This window comes from Vanellus vanellus (assembly GCF_965231255.1).
Source record: "Vanellus vanellus genome assembly, chromosome: 3".
Lineage (NCBI taxonomy): Eukaryota > Metazoa > Chordata > Aves > Charadriiformes > Charadriidae > Vanellus > Vanellus vanellus.
The window spans coordinates 86,119,569-86,136,126 of NC_138907.1; positions in this window are offsets into that span (position 1 = coordinate 86,119,569).

Below are 16,558 nucleotides of genomic sequence, written 5' to 3' on the forward strand. Positions count from 1 at the left end.
GGCATCTGTTGGAAAGGTGCTCAGCGTCCATAACAACCGGTGGCCTGAATTACTTTAGCATCTAACAGAATCAGGTTCTTTGTCCTTAAAGTTCATAGAATCACAGAATGGTTTAGGTTGGAAGGTACCTTATAGATCATCTGGTTCCAACCCCTCTGCCATGGGCAGGGACACCTCCCACTAGACCAGCTTGCTCAGAGCCCTATCCAACCTGGCCTTAAACACCTCCAGGGATGGGGCCTCCAACAACTTCTCTGGGCAACCTGTTCCAGTGTCTCACCTCCCTCAGAATGAAAAATTTCTTCCTAATATCTAATCTAAATCTACCCTCTTCCAGTTCAAAGCCATTACCCCTCATCCTATCACTACAGGTCCTTATAAAAAGTCCTTCTCCATCTCTCCTCTAGCTCCCTTTAGGTACTGGAAGGTCGCTATAAGGTCTCCCCGGAGAGTTCTCTTTTCCAGGCTGAACAACCCCAACTCTTTCAGCCTCTCCTCGTAGGGGAGGTGTTCCAGCCCCCTGATCATCTTCATGGCTCTCCTCTGGACCTACTCCAACAGGTCCATGTCTTTCCTATGTTGGAGTCTCCGGAGCTGGACGCAGTACTCCAGGTGGGGTCTCACGAGAGTGGAGTAGAGGGGCAGAATCACCTCCCTTGACCTGCTGGCCACACTTTTTCTGATGCAGACCAGGATACAGTTGGCTTTCTGGGCTCCAATTGTGCATTGCCAGCTCATCTTGAGCTTCTCATCAATCAGAACCCCCAGGTCCTTCTCCTCAAGGCTGCTTGCCATCCATTTTCCTCCCAGCCTGTGTTTGTGCTTGGGATTGCAGGACCTTGCACTTGGCCTTATTGAACTTCATGATGTTGGCATGGGCTCAACTCTCCAGCCTGTCCAGGTCCCTCTGGACAGCATCCCTCCCCTCCAGTGTGTCTACCTCACCAAACAGCTTGATATCATCGGCAAACCTGCTGAGGATGCACGTGATTCCACTGTCCATGACACCAAAAAAGATGTTGAACAGCACGGGTCCCAGTACTGATCCCTGAGGAACACCACTCATAACTGGTTTCCACTTGGACATTAAGCTGTTTACCACAACAGTTTGAGTGCAACTGTCCAGCCAGTTCCTTGTCAAAAGAGTGGTACATCTGTCAAATACATATCTCTCCAATTTAGAGACCAGGATGGTGTCCAATGCTTTGCACAAGTCCAGGTAGATGACATCAGTTGCTCTTCCCTTGTTCACTACCTCTGTAACCCTCTCGAAGGAGGCCAACAAGTTTGTCAGGCATGACTTGCCCTTGGTGAAGCCATGTTGGCTGCCACCAATCACCTCCTCTTTTTCCATGTGCCTTAGCAGAGGAGGATCTGCTCCATGATATTGCCGGGCACAGAGGTGAGACTGATTGGCCTGTAGTTCCCTGGGCCTTCCTTTTTTCCCATTTCAGCAGAATGAAGGCATATTGTCCTAAAGCTCCATAAAGGAAACTGGAAAACTGTATTTAACATTTGAAATGATGAAATGACCATTATGCTATTATTCATTGCAATGAAATGATATGTTGTAAGCTGTGTTTTGGTTAGTGTAATCCTCTATAGCTGCTGATGTACTTTATAGGAGAGTCAACTACTTTTTGATTTTTTTTACTGCAATTTAGAATGAAAGTAATAAAATTATCTTCTACGGCAGTTTTGCACTATCGTCGACCAGAAAGGGAAAAGAAATCGCAGAATCACAGAATCACAGAATTTTCAGAGTTGGAAGGGACCTCTAGAGATCATCTAGTCCAACTCCCCTGCTAAAGCAGAATTGCCCAGAGCACATTACTCAGGACTGCATCCAGGCGGGTCTTGAAAATCTCCAGAGAAGGGGACTCCACAACCTCCCTGGGCAGCCTGTGCCAGTGCTCTGTCACCCTCACCGTAAAGAAGTTTTTCCGTGTATTTGAACGGAACTCCCTGTGTTCTAACTTGTGCCCATTGCCCCTCGTCCTGTTACTTGCAACCATTGAAAAGAGCCTGGCTCCATCCTCCTTCAACCCACCCTTTAGATACTTGTACACCATAATAAGGTCTCCCCTCAGCCTTCTCTTCTCCAGGCTAAAGAGTCCCAGCTCTCTCAGCCTTTCCTCATAAGGCAGATGCTCCAATCCTTTAATCATCTTAGTTGCCCTTTGCTGGACTCGCTCCAGTAGTTACCTGTCCCTATTGAACTGGGGAGCCCAGAACTGGACACAGTATTCCAGTTGTGGTCTCACCAGTGCAGAGTAGAGGGGGAGAATGACCTCCCTCGACCTACTGGCCACACTCTTCCCTATGCAGCCCAGGATTCCATTGGCCTTTTTGGCAACAAGGGCACATTGCTGGGCCATGGATAACTTACTGTCTACTAGGATCCCCAGATCCTTCTCCTCCGAGCTACTTCCCAGCAGGTCCGCCCCTAACCTATACTGGTGCCTAGCATTCTTCCTCCCCAAATGCTAAAGGCAAACATGTCAAAGTATCATTTGCCCATAAACTCAAAATGGAAGATATGGAAACACTTGTATGTTGTAAATACACTATGCTTAGGGTGCAGAGAGACCTGAAAAGAAGAAAGGGTGTGATCCATGAGAAGAACTTACATTTGAGTAATGTTCACCACTGTAGCTGCTGATTTTATGTTTGCTTGATCACAAGGTTGTGATATTGGCAACAGGACTATTATAAATTTTAAATGGCAAATTTTCTTTATTGTGGCAGAAAATTAAATTTCTTATGAGGACTGTGTTCAATTTCACAGGGAATTTTGGCCATGCAAATAATTTACTATGAAGCATGGGATTGCCTACATACAGTCAACCTTCACATCCTGGAATCTACTTCAGTTCCTATAGAATTTCCCCAGAGTATGAACAAAAATATCTTCCAGTCCCAGCAATGCTGCCTATGAGAAGTTCTCAGATCACATCAGAACATTTATTTGGCTGTTGATACAAAAAGTTCCTTCACAGTTTATTGGACATTCACAGAAAATGAATTTTTAAGGCACTGAAGAATTCTGAATGGCCAGATCCTGGATCCACACATGTTATTGTTGGCAGAATATGTCTGCAGGTGTCTGGATCCACAGTCAGTACCTCATTTCCCCTACCTATATAGCACGTGATAATCTGCTATGTCAAATCATTGCTTAGTGTTGCCAGCCAAAGTGATCCTGTGACTTTTGGTGTCTAACCTATTCTAAGGAAGACTGAAAAAAAACACCAACAAATATCCAAAACGAGTCATCAACTACTACGTCTGTCACTTTTTTGTATATTTTTTTGTTTGTTTTATTTTAATTATATTTTCTAAATTTACAAATTTATTTTGCACAGACACATTTCTGGATCACAGAATGAAGTGTCTTCTACATGGCAATGACTATAGTATAAAAATGTACAGCTCAGTATGATATACCTCAAACAAAATATACAATTGTGCTTCACACAGGAGGAAGGAGACAGAGGAACTTTCCAGAGCTGATTCAGATGTAGATATCTGGAAACTCACATTGGGTAACTCTTGCTGTGCTCATGGAGCATAGGCTTTTCTCAACACATTAGCCACACTTCTACCACACATATGACAATTTTTTCAAAGGTTCAGTGTGACAGTACTCCATATGCTAAACTGTCTCCCCTCTTCCATTTACATCAACTTCAATGTTACACTTTTAATCTTCAAAGCTCTGTTAGTATGGCCTTAGGCTACTTCAGTGATTGCCTGCCACAGAATGATGTGACTTTTCCAGACAGTGGTTAAGGAAATATGGAATTTTAAAGGGCAAGGATGAGTCTCAGCAGAGTAGAAACTGAACTCAGAATTTTCTCTGTGAAACTGGAACTAATTTAAAGAAGAAATGAGAATTACCTCTATAGTTTCCAGAACTAAATGCCAAATCTCTCTCCTTTCCAATATTTAGATCTTATTTGGGCAGGAATTATCTAGAATGTTCCAGCAGCAATATTGCTGCTGTAGGAAATGTTTTGGGATTTTTTTGTTTTGTTTTGTTTGTCTAATTTATGAACTAAAATTAAACTTACTGTTTCTTTTCAGTTTGCATCACTTTCCAGATACATAGGCATAGAAGAGCTTTAAACAGGAATGGAAATGATGAAACTCAGCTCTATTATAGTTATTAAAAAAGTTTAGAAGGATTTTTGGGACTGCTCATCTCTACAGATCTATACCTAACAGAATAATTAAAAAAAAAGAAAAAAACTAAAGATAATATTATCATTAAAGAAAGCCAGGCGGATCATACTTACAATACAGATTATCATTTTAAGGGCAACAGTATGAAACTGTGGTTCATATAAAGTTATTCCAAGTAATCAAATTAGTATATTTTTGAATGTATTTGAGAACCTTCCTTAATAATTTAAGTTAAGGCTGAAGAAATTAATGCCTATTTAAGGATAGTTTGGCTAGAAAATTTAAATTGGCACATATCATATATTCCATGTTTTTCCAGAAAACAGGTAGTATTAACATAGTTCCAGCACCCTTGAAAGAGGTCATAGCAGAGTATCTGATATAAAATTAAAGTATTATTTCCAGGAGTTTTAAGTTACTCTGGGAGAAATAAGTTGAACAAAATATTGTGCAATTGATACAGGCATGACGCTTATTAAAATGTTAACAAAAGATGAATACCACATGTATGATATGGTCTTCTACAAAATGATCCCTGGTTTTCTGTAAAAGTTAATGGAAGAAGTGAAGAGTGGACTTAATAATTGGAAAACATTCTTTTCAGCCTCCCCTACAGTAGAGGCTGCACAGACATTTTGCACTACTATGCTGCTTATTCCACCAAGATTAAAAGTAAGCTAGGCCTTCAAATAAAGCCTTGCTGAACATCTAAAATTTGGCTGCTTAATTATCACGTCCACAAGTAGCAGCTGACAATACTAAAACCTCCATGGCTTAGAGAGGTATCAGACAGACTTCAACAGGCAGTCAGTTAAGGCACTGAGTAGAGGGGGTCATTCTGTAAGTATGTATTATATTGTATTACGTCAAGTGGGTCCTTGTACAGCTCAGTGCTGGTGAATTTGGGGTAGCCACATTTAGATCACGAAAGAGGTCATAACTGCTCTTCCCAACAATACACTTCCAAGGGCATAACGGTGATCGTTTGCAGTCAAACAGCTAACTTTATTTACGGTGTTTATGTGGCACACAAAAAAAAAAAAAGAAAAAGAATAGCTAACATGAAAATTATTTCCTCAGAAAATACTGAAGAGGGAAAATGATTTCAAGATAACGAATGAACACTGTGGTGTTAATCTATGCTCTTTTTTACCTCTAATTAGCAATGTGATTAAAGAAATTAGAGTTAATTAAAGGTAAAATGTTTCTCCTGTAAATTGTTTCATGCATCTGATAACATGAGATATGCCACTCAGAGGCTGTTTCACCCATAAAGCCCGCATGTTTATAGCCCGTGTATAACATTTGTAATCATCTGTCTAATATGTTTGGGTATTACTAAACAAAACTCATTGGAAGAGTTAATTTTACTTGAATAACTGTCTGTTCCTTTTGTAAACTGCCTGTTTCTAAACTCAGACTTGGGCTGATGAATGCCAGGACGGTTATTCCTGAAGCCAGCACCAGAGCTATGACTTCAATGAACAAGGCAACTCCTCTGTTTCCATCACTGTACATTTCTCTGATCAGAGTAGCGCTGAGTCAGATCAAACAGGCTGGTATTAATGTCATTCTTTCCAGCTGGTTAGCTGGTGTTGAATGAGTCTAGGGAAGGTGAGAAGGGGGATATGATTAATTTTTTTTTTTTTTTTAACATATGTAATAACAAAGTAGGTAAAATCTGTTAACAGAATTATTTATCTTGCATGTATTAAACTAATATATGAGTCCCTGGGTAAATCAGCGTGTGCATCTTTCTGGTATATTTTGTTTTTTCACTGCTCCATAGACTTTTTTGTACAGAAGGTTAAGAAAATAGAATGACTGTCTTGAGTCAAATTAAGCATAATACAAAAGCAAAAGGTTGACCCCTCCACCCCCCGCACACCAATGGTTTCTGTTTTCAGATGTTATACTCTCTATTCATACCCATGGAAACATGTGGATGAATACCTGGGGAAGAGAAATTCTTCTTTGTTGTGACGCACATCATCGAGAGAAATATGCAAAACAAGAAAAAAATTTATAAAAAGCAAAATAAAAGATTCTGGAAGATCTCAATGCAGTCATTTAGTACATCTTGTTGCGAAACAAGGATCAATTGTGCAGTATTTTTAGAGGGACTTTAGCAGCAATGTCTGGTTTCAAAATTTAGGGATCATTAATTTACTGGTGTCTTAATTCCCTGTCTAGAAACCTGACAAAATTAGACAAAATGGTGTGGTGTTCAATGAAACAATCTTGCTTGCCTCTAAGCAGTGAATTAACTGCCTTAAGAAAGAACTATCAAAGGTGAAAAAAAAAAAAAAAGAAGAAAACTGAAAAGAGGAAAATGCACAGGATAATATTCAATAGCTAAATCTCTTTTCCCCTGATGTATTCATAACTATTAAATTTCCTTATCTCTGATTTATTGGTAAAGCTACTCATGCCACCTGGCTGATTTCTGTTTTCAACAGCTATGTTCTCTTTGTATTTTGGATTGTTAACTCTTAGATTTATTTATTTTTTTTTAACTCTTTCATTGTAGCGAGACCTCACCGTGCTGCAGCTGCCTCATTAATGTGTTTCATGGCCATGCTCCTTCTTTCCAAGGTACAACTGCTATGCTAAAAGCAGTTATTTTCGGTTATTGATGTTTTTCTACAATAAATGTCTTTTGTAAAAGTTGCTTATATATAACAAGAAATTTGATTTTCTGAAAGTTAAAAGTAAATCTGCATATGATATTCATTCCAGATCCGTTTTATCAGCATAAAATCTGTTACTAAGTTTAAAAATGTTAATTGTTTGTTATTAAAATAAATGAAAAAGAAAACCCAACACTTACATATCAAATATATTTTAATGGATGATACATAAAGCACAAGATTGTCAGCATGCCACATGTCATGGTATCCTTTCCGTTTTTTTTTTTTTAAGCAAATATTCAATGAATACTCACTTTTCTGTGGAGGAATGATGCAAGTATTGATGCAAAGTGATATATCAAACTAGTCTCATCCTGAACCGAATTACCAAAAGCCTATCCAGCAGGACAAGGAAGGTGGTTTAACCTCCCTGCTACTCATTTTTGGGGCCATGTCTGGAGTGCTGCATCCAGTTTGGGACCTCATAAACCAGAAGGCATAATTGACAAACTGGAGGGAGTCCAGTGGAGGGCCAACAAGATAACTAAGGGGTAGGTGGTACACAGGATGTGTGGAGAGGTTGAGGGAATTGGTTTTGTTTAGTCTAGAAAAGAAAACACTCAAGGAAGATAGCACTGCAGTTATCTACTATCTGAGGAAAGGCTCCTAGTCAGGCATAACAAAAGGACACAACTCAAAGCTTCAGCAACAGAAATTCCAAGTGACTATGAAGAAAAAAAATTGCAGATAGAGTGGTTATCCCTGTATCCGATTGCCCAGAGAGGCTACAGAGTCTTCACCCTTGGAGATACTTAAAACTGGCCTGGGCACAAGCCTGAGCAACTTGATCTGACTTTGACATTATTACCACTTTGGGCAGGAGATCGAACTAGGGGACTTATAAATTTCCCTTGAAACTGAAATTGTGCTATATTTTTAGAAGTCCATTTATTCTTTGATTTAAGGTCTGCTTGTGTAAATTCTTGTGATACAGGACTTTCTAGAGAAAACATTTGTGTTCACCTTACACTGTGAAAGGAAAGGATGCCAGATATAATATTTTTGACCATTAACTTGTCCAAGAATAAAACACAGATTATGTCAAATGCTGTGTTTATGAATATAACCAAACTCCTTGACACTAATTTCTATTTCATTTGGAGCCTGGGAGAGTACTTCTTTTTTTTTTTTTTTTTTTTATGAATCAAGCCCCTCATTGGCTCTCCACCATCTACATACAGAAGTTAAATTTTTTCCTGAAAGATATTTCATGTCTCAGTGTGTTTGGATAAGGGTAGGGGAAATGTTCATTCATTCCCAAATTCCATGGTTTCCCATAGGACATTTTTTCCCTGGTGAAAAATTCTATTTGCTGTACTGTACTTAAAAAACTACAACTGTGATGTCTTTTTCTACCACAGAAGAAACATGTTGATGTCAGATACTCCCAATATGTCTAGTTTTTTTAGCTATTTGTGGTTGCCATGGTTGGCTAACACAGAAGGTCAGATTTGAATTTAAACTGAGCAAATTAAGCGAATAGATTTATTTAAAATGTACTGGACTAGACTATATATACTCTGTCTTGTCTCTGGTATTTTGGATGTGACCCTATATATAGCCTTTCCTTTGTGAAACAGCAGAGTTTGATAAACAGACAATTTTAAAAGCATAAGTAATATCCTGTCCTGCCTGCTATGAACACCACAATTAACCTGATTCATGGGACATGAGTGCCATGAAATACATTGTTTGACAAGCACCATAATTACTTATACTAACAGCAGGGGTGAAGACTGCAGTTGAAAGAAATCTGAATGCCATATATCATAAACTTTGCTGTAGTTTTCTTCACACCGTTTGGCACTCTGCTTTTTATCTTTATTATTATTATTATTATTATTAAACTCAAATCTAATAAAGCTTCAGCTAAATTTGAGATTGTATATTTATACAGAGCTGTGTCTGGAATGGAAAGTGTAACTTTGGATTTCAGATATGATACTGAGACAAGTGTCTCAGAAATTAGGTAAGAGTCAAGGTGGTGGTTTCTTTTTTTTTATTTTTTTAAGTACAGTTTCTAATCTTCAGCTGTTTACAACACTGGTGGTTACAGACATTGAATTTTCTTTGTAGGTCATTAAAGTCAATACAGTACCCATTTTTCAACTGTCATAATACTCAGTGACATTGTGTTATTTATGTTGCAGTCTCTTCCCATTCCTATTTGTTCCCTAATGCTTTCTAAACTAAAGAATTTTGTGGTGCCAAAATAAGAGATAATAAGAAAAATGTCAGACACAAAATGTTTTTGTCTTTTTCAAAGGTAATTTCTTTATCAGTAACTTTGTTATTTGAAAGATTGTGCTCTCCAACTTCCCTAATGCTGTACCGTTTTAAAACATTGTCTCAACTGGGGTCTGGCTTGGGAGTAAGCAGTAGACTTTTTGATCTTTTAGCTATTCAATGACCCATGAGAACAATTTTGTGGTTGAATTTTTGTCTGTAACAGAAAGGATTATTATTATTACTATTATTATTATTATCATCATCAACAACAACTTATAGCTAGAGAACTGAGTCACAGAGAAACTGGTATGATTTCCATGGTAGAGACGACAACTGCAGAAGTGGAAACTGCAAACAGATATCCTAAAACCTGGGTTAGTGTTCCACTAAGTCCTGGAGACCATTTTCTGTCTTCTTGTTAAAAAAAATAAATATGGTTTTGTTCAGTTTAATCAGTAACATTCATTCTCTTCTGTTGTTTTTCATGCATCTTGTCACATCTAATGACCTTTCATGAACAACGAAAGTTTGCCTCAAAACCTTTGTAATTTCTGGTTAAAACTGTTGTCCAGATTTCATGTTACACAAATACTTCTCTAAGCCACTAGCCATCATATTTGAGAAGTCGTAGTGGTCTAGGGAGGTTCCTGCCAATTGGAAAAGGGGAAACATAACCCCTATTTTCAAAAAGGGAAATAAGGAAGACCCAGGGAACTACAGGCCAGTCAGTCTCACCTCTGTGCCTGGCAAGATTATGGAGCACATCCTCCTGGAAACTCTGCTGAGACACACAGAAAACAAGGAGGTGATTAGTGGCAGCCAGCATGGTTTCACCAAGGGCAAGTCATGCCTGACAAATTTGGTGGCCTTCTACAAAGGGGTTACAGTGGCAGTGGACAAGGGAAGACCAACTGATGTCATCTACCTGGACTTGTGCAAAGTGTTTGATACTGTCCCACACGATATCCTGGTCTCTAAATTGAAGAGACATGGATTCGACAAATGGACCACTCCATGGATAAAGAACTGGCTGGACGGTTTCACTCAAAGAGTTGCGGTCAACGGCTCGATGTCCAAGTGGAGAGCAGTGACAAGAGGCATTTCTCAGGGGTCAGTACTGGGGCTTGTACTGTTCAACATCTTTGTCAGTGACCTGGATAGTGGGGGTTGAGTGCACCCTCAGCCAGTTTGCTGATGATACCAAGCTGTTTGGTGAGGTAGACACGCTGGAGTGGAGGGATGCCGTCCAGAGGGACCTGGACGGACTGGAGAGGTGGGCCCATGACAACCTCATGAAGTTCAAGAAGACCAAGTGCAAGGTCCTATATCTGGGTCGGGGCAACCCAAGCACAAATACAGGCTTGGCGGGGAATGGTTGGAGAGCAGCCCTGAGGAGAAGGACCTGGGGGTGCTGATCGACAAGAAGCTCAACATGAGCCAGCAATGTGCGATTGCAGCCCAGAAGGCCAATAGTATCCTGGTCTGCATCAAAAGAAGTGTGGCCAGCAGGTCAAAGGAGGTGATTCTGCCCCTCTACTCCACTCTCATGAGACACCGCCTGGAGTACTGCATCCAGCTCTGGAGTCCTCAACATAAGAAGGACATGGACCTGCTGGAGCATGTCCAGAGGAGAGCCATGAGGATGATCCCAGGGCTGCAGCACCTCTCCTATGAGGAGAAGCTGAAAGAGTTGGGGTTGTTCAGCCTGGAGAAGAGAAGGCTCTGAGGAGATCTTATTGCGGCCTCCCAGTACCTAAAGGGGGCCTACAGGAGAGCTGGGGAAGGACTTTTTATAAGGACCTGTAGTGATAGGATGAGGCGGAATGGCTTTAAACTGGAAGAGGCCAGGTTCAGATTAAACATTAGGAAGAAAATTTTCACTTTGAGGGTGATAAGGCACTGGAACAGATTGCCCAGAGAGTTTGCTGAGGCCCCATCCCTGGAGGTGTTCAAGGCCAGGCTGGACGAGGCCTTGGTCAACCTGGCCTAGTGGGAGATGTTCCTGTCTATGGCAGGGGGGTTGGAACCAGATGATCTTTAAGGTCCTTTCCAACCTAAACCATTCTATGATTCTCTCTTTTTTTGAAACCAATAAACATTATGATGTATGGTCAACTATAGATGTAACCACTGTGCAGGTGCTACATTTATGACAAAAAGTAGCAACACTTCCCAAAAGGTTGAACTTTGAGGGTAATGAATAGATGACTCTCATAAACCAGTCTTCAATCCCAAAGTGAATGCAAAAAATCAAAATGCTGGATCTATGTACAGTTTATGCTTACTTATGTGAGAGCCACAGTGAATACTTCTGAAAAGAGCGTTTACATTGCCCATTCATATCATGCATAGAATCATACAATCATAAAATGGTGTTGTGGTTTGGCCTCAGCTGACAACAAAGAACCACACAGCTGCTTGCTCACCTCCCACAGCTGTGGGGGAGAATTGGAAGAAACAGGCAAAACTCATGGGGTGAGATAAAGGCAGTTTAACAGAACAGCAAAGGAAAGAGGAAAACAACAATACCAATAGAGGAATGTACAAAACACTATTACTGTACCACCACTCACCAAACGGACCCAGGAATACCCAGCCCGCTCTGAGAAGCCACTTCCTGCCCCCTCCCCCAGCCGGCACCCCCATATAAAGTAAGCATGGTTCACATGGTATGGAATACTTGTGGACTGTGCCAGATCCTTAGGAAAATTAACCATATCCCCACTGGAACCAGGACAAATGGTTTAGGTTGGAAGGGACCTTAAAGAACATCTAGTTCCAACCCCCCTGTCATGGCCAGGGACACCTCCCACTGGACCAGGTTACTCAAAGCCCCATCCAGCCTGGTCTTGAACACTTCCAGGGATGGGGCATCCACAAATTCTCTGGGCAACCTGTTCCAGTGTCTCACCACCCTCAGAGTAAAAAATTTCTTCCTGATATCTATTTTAAATCTACCCTTTTCCAGTCTGAAGCCATTACCCCTCATCCTATCACTACATTCCCTCACAAAAAGTCCCTCTGCAGCTTTCCTGTAGGCCCCCTTCAGATGCTGGAAAGCTGCTATAAGGTCTTCCCAGGGCCTTCTCTTCTCCAGGCTGAACAACCACAACTCTCTCAGCCTGTCCTCATAGGAGAGGTGCATACATAATACATTTATGGGTAAAGGTCATCAGAGGGTTAATTTGAGTTACCTTAATTTTGAGGAAACTAAGATAGCTACTTGAGACAGACAAGTTAAAAATGAAGCTTTTAAGCTGGATAAAGTAAAAACTAATAAGGGAAAAATAAACTCTAGATAGTGAGGGTATGTAGTGAGGAGCTAGTCCTCAGGCAAAAAAACCCACAATGCTTTCTCCTTCTTGCAGTCTACATGTCTATCCATTAGGGTTAATCTGTCCATTAGTGTTAATCTTTGCATCAGCTTTGATGCGTACTACATCTGGCAGAGTAATGGCAGAACCAGACATACACCTGCAGGTAATTTACCAACATACATTATACCTATGGATGACATTCTTGGATCTGCAATCTCTTTTTTTCACCTTCTTTTTGGGTGGGGAGTTTCATTTTTACCAAAAAGCCAGAGCACATTTTAAACATTTTACACTTTGACTGCCTGTCTTTTTTACACAAGACGGTGCAGGTTCTGACTCTAGAGGAATTTTGAGCATTTCCTGCTAAAAAGGACCCCCCAAAGTTTCCTAAATCTAAATAAAAAACATGTGATACTAGACGTTTCCAGGGATAAAATGTCTGATTTTTTAAAGCATGTACAGTATGAAAGAAAGCATACATTGTCATGCCTGAAAATCTATCTCTTTTGGACCTCTTCTTGAGTATAACTTGCCATGCACCCTTTACTCTACTTGAAGGCATCTCACAGAGCTTGTGAAACTTGTGTTTTTGTGTGATCTGAAGTTCCTACCTCCTACATTTGGTCGTTTTAGTAGAAGGGAATTAGCAAATTACACCCACAAGTAGGTGTCCCAACCCTTTTTTAGTATTGTGGTGACACTTTCATGAGGTACTCTGAGGTATGTAACAATAAATGAAGGAGCACGCTAAAGAATTCACTGATCCTCTGAATAGATCTTTCTGTAAACTCAGGTTCATGAAATAGATGTTCTTGCCTTAGGTTTTTTGAAGTTGTTAATAGCTGGGATAAGGAGATAGGAAATTTTGATGATCTTTAATCATATAACTTAACAAATGGTGAATTAATGCTGACAGTTGTATATCTTATGATTCATTCCACTCTTGATGGCTTGGGGACTGCACAGTTACTGGAGTGCTGTATCTTTCCAGAGTAGATATTGCTAATCAGGGGGATTATACTAAAATGAGTGAAATTTTGATAAAGACAAAACTCTTGCATGGGCATAATCATTTCAGTATGGGAAGTGAGATTTGACTCCAAATCAATAAAGCAAAACAAATATTTCACCTACTTCTTTACACCCGTCTGTGCAATTTATCAAAAAACCCACACTAATATTCATATTCCAGTAAAAATGGTTCACAGCAAAAGTAATTGTGAAATGTAGTCAGAATTTATCAGGAGTCATCACACTGCAGTACATTAGAAAATAGTTGATCTCTTTGTTTAAAGGAAAGAAGAAAAGATTTTATTTTTTTCTTTACTGTCACCTGTTCTGATTTCAAAATTTTTCCAAGTTTATTTTTTCCCCGAGTATCTTAGATGGATGGCCTTCTTCAAATAAACCATGAAAATTTCTGTTAAAATTATTTTCTTTAATATAGAAATTCAATAAACAAAAGTGTACCCAAAAGGTGTTTTGTTGTTGTTGTTGTTTTCACTTCTAGGCTTTCATTTTACGAAATTCTATTTTCACAGTTTTGTTATTTAAGAATATACAAAGCTGGGAACAGTTCCAACTCACAACGAAGAAATTACTGCACTTCACTTAAAAAAAGTTGAAGCGCTGAGCATTGTCACATGGAGCATAAATGAGGCCAGTTAATTCTGTTTTTTCTAAAAGTAAAAATACTTTAGAACGTGAAAAACATGGATTTAACTAATTGATGTACACCCTGGAGATAAACTATTGGCCACTAACACTTATTATGAGGCAATGTGCAGAATGTCACCCATTGCATCTACGCACGATAAAATATTTTTTGTTAATCATAAAGTAAATATTACAAAAATATATAACTGTCTATAAAGGATAAGGCCAAAAATCCATTTATCTGAGTATTCTCCTGCCAGCAGTGGTGAAATGCAGATGCCAGAAACAAATTACACCATGTATATATATATACATAAACATATCTAAAACCCCCAAGTATACAGTGATAGTTCTTCACAACATTCTGCTATCCTCCAACAACTGACGTCTCAATTACGTCCTGAAACAATGATCGTATTTTTGAATTACACAGTGCTTTTTGCTTTCCATGCAGTTTTTCCAGTTGCCCTTTGAGTTCCTGCAGACTTTTAACACTCCCACACCTTGACCCGAGGAGCTTTACGGCTTGGCTACAGACTGTCAAGAAATACTTGATTTTCTTCTTGTTGGACTTGTTACCTCCTGCCTTTACCTGATGCCAGTTTGTGATCTGTAAAGTACAGCGAGCAACGGACCCCTTTTCACAGCTCTATATGACTATAGGTGTTCTCTGGGCCACTATTTTTTGTCTCTTTTAAGGCTGCTGACTTAGTATTTTCATGTGTGTGTACAATGACTTACACTGCTAAGCATATCTAAGAACATTAACATTAAATATGTGGTTATGTTTTAGAAATGTAAATAACAATCCTTCGCAGAGACTAGATCCCCATCTTGCCAAGTTGTCTTTTCCAGCCATTTTGTACTCTACAGGAAATGTTACATGCAATGATCATCAGAGGTTGACATTGCAGAAGTAAGCGCTTTACTGGCTTTAACCTGACACAGCTACTTTCTTTGCCAGTCACTGACCACAGCGCTGTAGAGGGCAAGAGGCAGGTTGTCTGTCTGGAGGCCATGAAATAAAAGAGAACCTGGCTAACTTCTCATTCCTTGTTTTCTGGAGAAACGAGGGGGTCCATTACCACCTCATGTCATGAGTTGTTATGATTAGCTATGTTTGTAGGGGGCTTATTTTGTTTCAGTGTGGCCTGTGTGTGCTAGTTTAGTAATTTTCAGCTAAACTGTCAGTTTTAGGGTTTTTCCCCAGCTTTCTGTACATGAATAATTATATTTATGTTTTTTACAATTAAGAATGCAGTATAAGGAACAAGAATATTAAATATATTTTTCTTCTATAAAAGAGAGAAGAGAGAATAAAAAGGAGTTTACCAAAACAGCATAAAAAGAAGATAAAACAACAAATTAGAATAATTTCTTCAAAAATACCTATGTGTTTCTGGAGTAATGTAAAATCAAATACTTTGAAAGAAGGAGAATATAAAGAATTTAGACTGAAACAGTTAAAACAGACATCTTTAAGCAACAACAGTGACATCATAAGACTCAAGTTTCCCCTGAACAGAGATGGTTAATCTCACTTAAGATCACCCTTCCTTTCCTTTCCTGGAATAGACCGGAGTCTCACTCCCACGGAGACTGAGTAGTTGAGATATCAGTAATCTCGCTATAAAGAATTCAGGTCCGAGCTCTGAAACAGAACTTGTACACAACATAAAATCTTGCTGGCTAACTTCCAACACTTAAAGAACCTCAAAGCTTTTGATAGGAGCAGCAAAGAACTGACTCGCAGACAGCTAATGATTTGGTTTCCAGACAAACAAATCCATTTGGGAAATAGCAAACCAACTGTCTTTAAAAGGCTTCCAACAGTGTAGGTCACTATACCGTATCTAATGGAAAGGTCATCTCTTAGGAAAGGTTAGAAAACAGTGAGAGCTTTCTACTGTTTTACTTCAGATCATTCCATTGAAATGGACCGCAAAATGAATGGAAGGAGATGGTTCAGCCGCACAGCTGCATATCCTGACTGCTTGGTTTATCAAGAGACTGCGGAGGTTTAGCACAGAAAGATGTATGAACGGGGACAAAGAAAGTACAAACACTAGTAAAAAAATGTGTATTTTACTGTTGCTGAAAAAACAGCAGTTGAGGCTGGCCGCTTGGTAGCACCAACACATGGTCAGCAAAATGCTTTCATTAAGTTAGATATACGGGAATTATTATTAAAAAAAGCCCACTATGATTTCTACTATTTAAATGTTCCTGTTTTAATTGGCACCCAGTCCGAAGTTCATCCCACACATCTCCCTACTTTTTGCCCTCTCCTTAAAAGTCAGAAAAACTCTTTCTATGCTAAGGCTAAAGGATAACACACACACACACTCCCCCCAAATACTAAATTGTCTCTGCATACTCTAGAGCAATTTTCACCTTCCAGCAGCTATGCAATTAAAATGTGAATCTCCCTGTACATTTCAGGTCCAGAAAATTTTTAAATGTATGCCCTCTTCTCAGATG